The 7,228-nt window shown below is 37.3% G+C and overlaps 1 pseudogene; it reads right to left on the minus strand.

The window, feature by feature from the left end:
• Positions 1 to 3,951: 3,951 nt before the first annotated feature.
• LOC131609039 (isoflavone 2'-hydroxylase-like) lies at positions 3,952 to 5,309 on the minus strand (annotated as a pseudogene).
• Positions 5,310 to 7,228: the final 1,919 nt, after the last annotated feature.

The following is a 7,228-nucleotide window of genomic DNA, read 5'->3' on the forward strand; positions in this document are numbered from 1 at the left end:
CACAACAAGTCCAAAACTCAAACAATTAACGAACAAATCCACTGACCCAAACATAGAAGCCCAAAACATGCAAACTGAGAAAATGGGATAGGATGACCAGAAATCCAAACCATCACGGATAGACTTGAACTGCCGCTTCCAACCAAGTGAAGGATGTTGCGGTCGTATGTCTCCATCGCCGCTGATTTTTGGCTATCGCCTCCTTTCACTGCCAGAAAGCCTTCCTACGTATCTGACAACATCTTATCTACTTTAACGACTTTTTGATTTCTGAAATCTCAAAATATATTATCTTTCTTTTGTCTTGAAACTGTGGTGATGCCAATTTACCAATCAACTACCTTACTACTCTATGTCAATTCAACATCTATTGAATATTTTTTATGAAATTTAAGTCTCACTTGAACCTTTAGCTTTCCACTTACATCCACTTTCTCCCAACCACTTGTGTATGTTTCAATAGTCTAACAAGCCCACAAGTATGATTCTTCAACAATCTTTGACTCCACCTATTTTCGAATGTCTCCTTGAAGGTCCTTGTTTTGAGTTTTGCAATCCTTCAGCCACATTCAAAGCATAACACCCAATACTCACATAATTATCCCTTTGAGATGGTATAATCTCCCTCCTTAACTTATCACGAGTCAAATGATTATCATATGCCTTTGTAATTGTTACCTCACTAGTACTAGTATAAATAATAGGAATCTCCACCTCAAACTGATTTTTCACCGCCATAGTTTTCAAAAGCTTAATCCCAAGATTTTTACTCTTCTTCCCCTAACAAGACTCATTAAAAAGTAATGCATTTGCGATTTATGAACTTCGATCCTCCAAGTTTCACTCTCAACAACTCATAACCCTTCATAACTCTTGGATAGCCATTGAAAACAAATTCCAAATGGTTACCAACAAGCTGAAGTCTATTCCTATAAATGAACATATGCCTATCAAGTAAGTTACTTTAGCACTGGCCTTTCTTCAGAAACTCCTCAATGGCCACATGCATTTTTATCTCTTGTCTTCTTCAAAATTCATTAAAGTGCTTTTAAACAATCTTTATACATCCATCATGCCTTGACCTCAAATCCCAAAACTTGTTCTTGTCATGAAAGTCTAACTAGTAGATGATGAATGAACAACAATATTGGAACCTTATAAAATATATAAACCACATATTTTAGACCTTTAGCTATAATCACTTCACCATGCAAAATCTTCAACGCTTCATGTTTTACTCTAGTGCAATAGTCTAGGTCATCAAACATGCTTATGGATAACAAATATCTCTTAATCTCTAGAACAAACCTCATGTTGTAAAGAAGAAAATTACGACCATCGAATAATTTAAGTCTGACAGCACCAATACCATGAACCTTGCAAGCCTTATTGTCACCAAGGTAAATTCTTCCAGCATGCTCCAACTTCAAAGTCTCACAATATTCTTTTTTTTTGTATGCATGTGATAAGCAACCTGAGTTTCTGACTCATTTGGCTTCATTCTTCAAACTCGATACCACTAATGCGCTAGTACTCTCATAACTATTCTCATCGAAGGCAATTGCAATCTGAACAAAATCATCATTGCCCATCATCTCTAGATCATATTATTTCATGAAGTGACAGATTTGTTTACAAGTGAGGCATTATACCCTTGACTTGTCAAACCTCTTTGATTTAGATATCCCTTTACACTTACTTAATTCTCATGAGACACTCAAGCCTTCACCATTATCGTCAATCTTCAAATGTTTCATCTTTGAAAAATATTTTGATCTTACAGCCATTTGGACTTCACCCAAAGTAAAAGTATTTTTCTTACCATAAAGAAATGCATCTTTAAAGTGATCAAAGAAACTAGGTAATGAACTTAACAAGAGTAGATCCATGTCATAATCTTCAATTTTCACTTTAATATTCTCCAAATCATCAATGATCTTGTGAAAATTTGTCAACTACTCCACTATGGATTTTTTCTCTACCATTCAAAATGAGTTGAGTTGTTGTTTCACAAAATCGTTGTCTCCAAAAAAAACCCTCTCAATGTGCCATTTAGAACCCATGGTGTTCATTTCTAAACAAAATCCCTATGTCCCATGATGGACGCCACTTGTTGTGAAATGGAACGGTTCAATCACACCAAGAAATTTGATGTGTTGTGAAAAAGAACAATGTCAACCAAAATAAATGTCATTTAGCAAAAATGACTCTCTATGTAACAAGATAGCAGTTTTACTTGGTAGAAGAAGATAAAATAAAGACAAGAAACACAATAACTTGTTTACATAGTTCTATCAAACGATCTAACCTAAGGGAGATAATAGCTCTCCGATTTACTATACATTCAAAAATTGTTACAAATAAATTACAAGAAAATAGTCACAAAAGTTCTCAAGAACAAATCCTATTTTCCACCCAAGTGTTTTTCAATCTCTCCAATTCTCTATATATGAATCACATAAATCCAATGTGTTTAAAAGTGTTTCTTAATTCCCTTAGAGTGTGTTTGGATGAAGCATTTTAATGAGGTAATGTAATGTTTTGAGGGAATTTAAAATGAATTGCACAAAATTTATTGTTTGGATCCAAAAATGAAGAATTGTTAAAATGATGGAAATTTATGGAGTATTTTATCTAAGTTAAATTTAATCATTTTGAAATGACACCAAAAACCAAAGAATTTGAAATTCCTTCATACTCCATAACATGTATTTGTTACTACTATTTCTTTAAAATTTGCAAATTGGTCCTCATATTTTTCAAAATTACAAAATTGACCCTAATTTTTATAAAAAAATTACAAATTGGTCCTTAATAATTTTTAAAATTTATAATTTGGTCCTTCAAATTTTTAAAAATTGCAATTTGGTCCCTACTTTTCAATTTTTTAATTTGATCCAAAAAATTATATTTTATAAAAATGACCCAAAAAATATAACAATGAATTACCTTAATACTCCATCCAAACAATATAATTTAAAATGAATGAATTTCAATTGAATCATTTGAATTACTTTGAATTTTAAATTTCTTTAAAATTTTCAATTACCTCATCCAAACACACTCTTAGATACTCCGATTCTCTCAACTCTTGTCTCTATAAGTATTCCTTTACTAGAAATGCTACCTCTTCCCATTGTTTGCAGCGGTAAAGTTCTAAAGGTTGTAATAATAAAAATGCAAGAGATACATATTTATAATTGCTGAAATACAACATATCTATAACAAGCCCAAAACATAACTCATCAACGAACGAGTCCTTGACTAAAATGACTATGCCCAAAACACGCGACTATTGGCGCCACACTCCATAGCTCATCTACAGTCAGCCAAGTGGCGCCTCTGACAAGAACTCGACCATCGCTCACCGCCAACTCGATCTCCGGCCCACCATCGTGCGACCTTGGCACTGCCACCCAACACCCAACGACTAGCGTGCACCATGCGGCTAGATTATAGGCCGACACCCGACAACCATTGTCCGCCACCACGTGGCTCCGATTTTTGACGATCACCTCCCACCTCCGCCGAACCGCCTCCCTGCGGCTCAGACGCCTTCCGACGATATCCTAAGTGCTTTAACAACTTCAAGTGCTGATATGTTTTCTTACTTTATCTCTACTTAAGGATTTTAAATTTCCATTAGGAGTACGCCCCGTTTGAAAAGATTTGTCAGTGTTTATAACATCAAAGTTATTTACCTTATTACATATTACCTTGGTCACGAGGACCATTTCTTGGAAACTCTAACAGTGAGAGAAACCCTCACATACTCTGCACATTTGAGAATTGCTGCTACCATGACTGAAAACAATAGTTGATATCGGTTTGGAAGGGATTGATATAAAGAAAACTAAAACAAATCACAAAATTGATAAAAAGAGAAGTAGAGAACTAAACAAATCTAAAAATAGATAGAAAGAGAATTAAAAGAAATCACAATATAGCAATGATAACAGAAAAACTACAACCAACCAATAACTTCAATATATCTTCACACACAAGTTTCACAATCTTATCTTCAATTACTTAAACTAATCTTACTGATAACTGGACGAGCTTTGCACATGGACATCAATGGAATCAACCTTGTCGAGGTGAACAAATTTCGATCACTCATATCAATTTTTTCCTCACTCACTCGTTTCCATTCAAAGCATTGAATCAATAACCCCAAAGTAAAACTAACATTATGCAAAGCCATAACCTCTCCTGGACAAGACCTTCTTCCAAATCCAAAAACAACTAACTTTTTCTCTTCTCCATCTCTATCAAACCTCTCAGGTTTAAAACATGTCGCTTCATTCCACACCAATGGATCCCTTTGTATGGCCCAAGCATTAATAAGCAGAATACTATCTCGCGGAACGTTGAATCCTGCAATAGTAATGTCATCTGAAGACATGTGTGGAATTAGCAATGGAGCTGGAGGATACAACCGAAGTGTCTCTAAAACAACCTTCTTAAGGTAAAGAAGCTTTGGAAGGTCGTCTCATTCATCAAACGATCTTGTCCTATATGAGTATCTATTTCATCTTTTGCTTTTTGTAACACCTCTGGATGGTTTAATAAGTTAGACATTGTCCACTCTAATGTTACCGTCGAAGTGTTTGTTCCTGCAAAGAGCATAGACTATAGAACATGCAAATAATCAATATGAAATAGTTTACATTTATATATAAGGCATGTCAGGTGTCTGTGTTGCGTCTGGTGTCTCTGTGTGTCCGTGCTTCATAGATAATAATAATAATAGCATTAATAATCCTTACCAAAACAAGCCCTTTGATGATCTCATCGGTGTAATACTCAGACTGTGATTCTTGAAGTTTGAGGAGATGATCTATCATGGTATTCTCTTTCTGCATCTTACCACGGCTCTCATGAATGAGTGAATTCAAGATTGCGTCAAATTTGTTGCTGATATTCTGTAACTTCTTTTCCAAGTTTTGATAATCAAACCACCTTAAAAATGGTAAGTAATCTGCCTTGTTTGTAACCCCTGCAAATTTTAGCAACTCCGCAACAGTCTCCCTAAATTCCTTAGCTTCCTTCGCATCCTTCGCGTCAGTTTCTTCGCCGTAGTATCTCTTTCCAAAGATCATTCTCATCAAGTGGTTGTACATTATGTTATGAAGCATATAACTTAGTTCCACTTGTTCAAATTTCATACACGAGTAGTCCTTGGCCAATTTATGTATCAACCTATTAGTTTCATCTCTTCGGATTGAACCAAAGGAAAATACTCGCTGTGTCGAAAGAAGATCTTGAGTACTGATACGGCGGAGATTCTGCCAGTGTTCACTATAGGAGCATGTGTTATGAATGAGAGGGACAAAAGAGTCACTGCAGCCAATAAGTCACATGATGAGAAAGGACAGATGGCAATTGATCCCTATTGTGAGGAGCCAAGACGTGGAATGAGGCCCAAGATTCCTAACAGAAAATACACTGAGCACTTTGTTAAATAGATCAATCATTGGCAATGATGAGCAGGAATTTAGTGGTGGAAAACCTGACTCTCTTCTCTCTCCAAGCTTCTATGCTTTTCTATCTTTCATTATATTCCTCTATACTGTTACTGCAAATGGCTTAGCCATATTTCTCATTTAAAGTTGTACTGTTGCATTGATTTTAATAGCAGTTTTACAGTACCATTTCCTCTATATTAATCTCTGTTTTATCCATACACTACATTTGGTGCTTTCATTGTCCTCCCTATGGCTGAAAACACTCGTATGAAAACCATGGAAAGCTCCATTTCCGAAATCAGCAAGGCACTGCAAAGGCTTTTGGACGATTCCGACCGGCGGCATACCGAATATTCTCAACACCGTCACTTAGATCTGGCCCGTTTTGAGAGGTTAGAAAACCAACTTAGCAACCTCCATGAAAACCAGATTTCCATCAGCGGTAGCTCACACCATCCACCGCCGCCGCATACACCATCTCAGGTCCGTCACATTAAACTGGATTTCCCTCGATTTGATGGTTCTGACGTGATGAATTGGATCTTTAAGGCAGAGCAATTTTTTGATTATTATGATACGCCGGACAATCACCGTCTTACTATCACCGCCGTTCATATGGAAAAGCACGTTGTCCCGTGGTTTCAAATGATATCTCGCAACCAGCCTTTTCAGTCTTGGGCCTTGTTCACTAAGGCCTTAGAATTGGAATTTGGGCCATCCCCGTATGAAGCAGCCAGGCCCAACCTTTTCAAATTGACCCAACAAACCACTGTTGCCGAGTACTATTCTGCATTCGCCATGTTAGCCAACAGATCTGAAGGATTGAGTCCTGAAGCCACACTTGATTGCTTCATCAGTGGGTTGAAAACCGATATCAAACGGGATGTCATCGCCCAGATGCCGTTATCTCTGTCGCGCGCTTACGCGTTAGCTAGGCTATTTGAAGACAAATATTCACCACCGGCACAAAGTAAACCTCCCTATATTCCAGCTACCAAATCCTACCATTTTCCTTCCTCCACAAATACAACCAGAAATTCTCCACCACCACCGTTATTGCCTACCCCCAAACCCACCAACCTAACCACAAAAGACCACCCTATCAAACACATCACCCGTGCCGAAATGCAACTCCGCCGTGAAAAAGGGTTGTGTTACTACTGTGATGAACGATTTTCTCTTAACCATAAATGTCCCAATCGCCACTATTTCTTATTCCAACTGGAAGACGAGGAATCGGAACCACCAACTTCAACAGTAGCTACATTTGAACCGGAACCACCTCCTACGACAACTTTAGAGCATCATTTGTCTTTGAATGCATTGAATGGTTCTGCTGGGATGGGCACCATGAGATTCAAAGGGCAAATTCAGGGCATTGCAGTGACAGTGTTATTGGATAGTGGAAGCTCTGATAATTTTCTCCAACCTCGAATTGCTCACACTCTCCAATTACCGATTCAATCTACCGCGCAATTTCAAGTGATGGTTGGAAACGGAAATTCTTTGACTACTATGGGCTACATTGCAGACTTGCCAGTGACTATTCAGGGTAACACATTACACATCCCTACCTACTTATTACCTATTTCTGGTGCTGATTTAGTGTTGGGTGTCCCTTGGTTAAAAACCATTGGACCACATATAGCAGATTATAATGCGCTGTCATTAAAATTCTATGTCAAGGACAGTTTTGTGACTCTTTTTGGGGAGCAACCTAAGGGTCCTACTCAGGCCCAATTCCATCATATAAAACGTTT

Source organism: Vicia villosa, linkage group LG6 (genome assembly GCF_029867415.1).
Source record: "Vicia villosa cultivar HV-30 ecotype Madison, WI linkage group LG6, Vvil1.0, whole genome shotgun sequence".
Taxonomy (NCBI): Eukaryota; Viridiplantae; Streptophyta; class Magnoliopsida; order Fabales; family Fabaceae; genus Vicia; species Vicia villosa.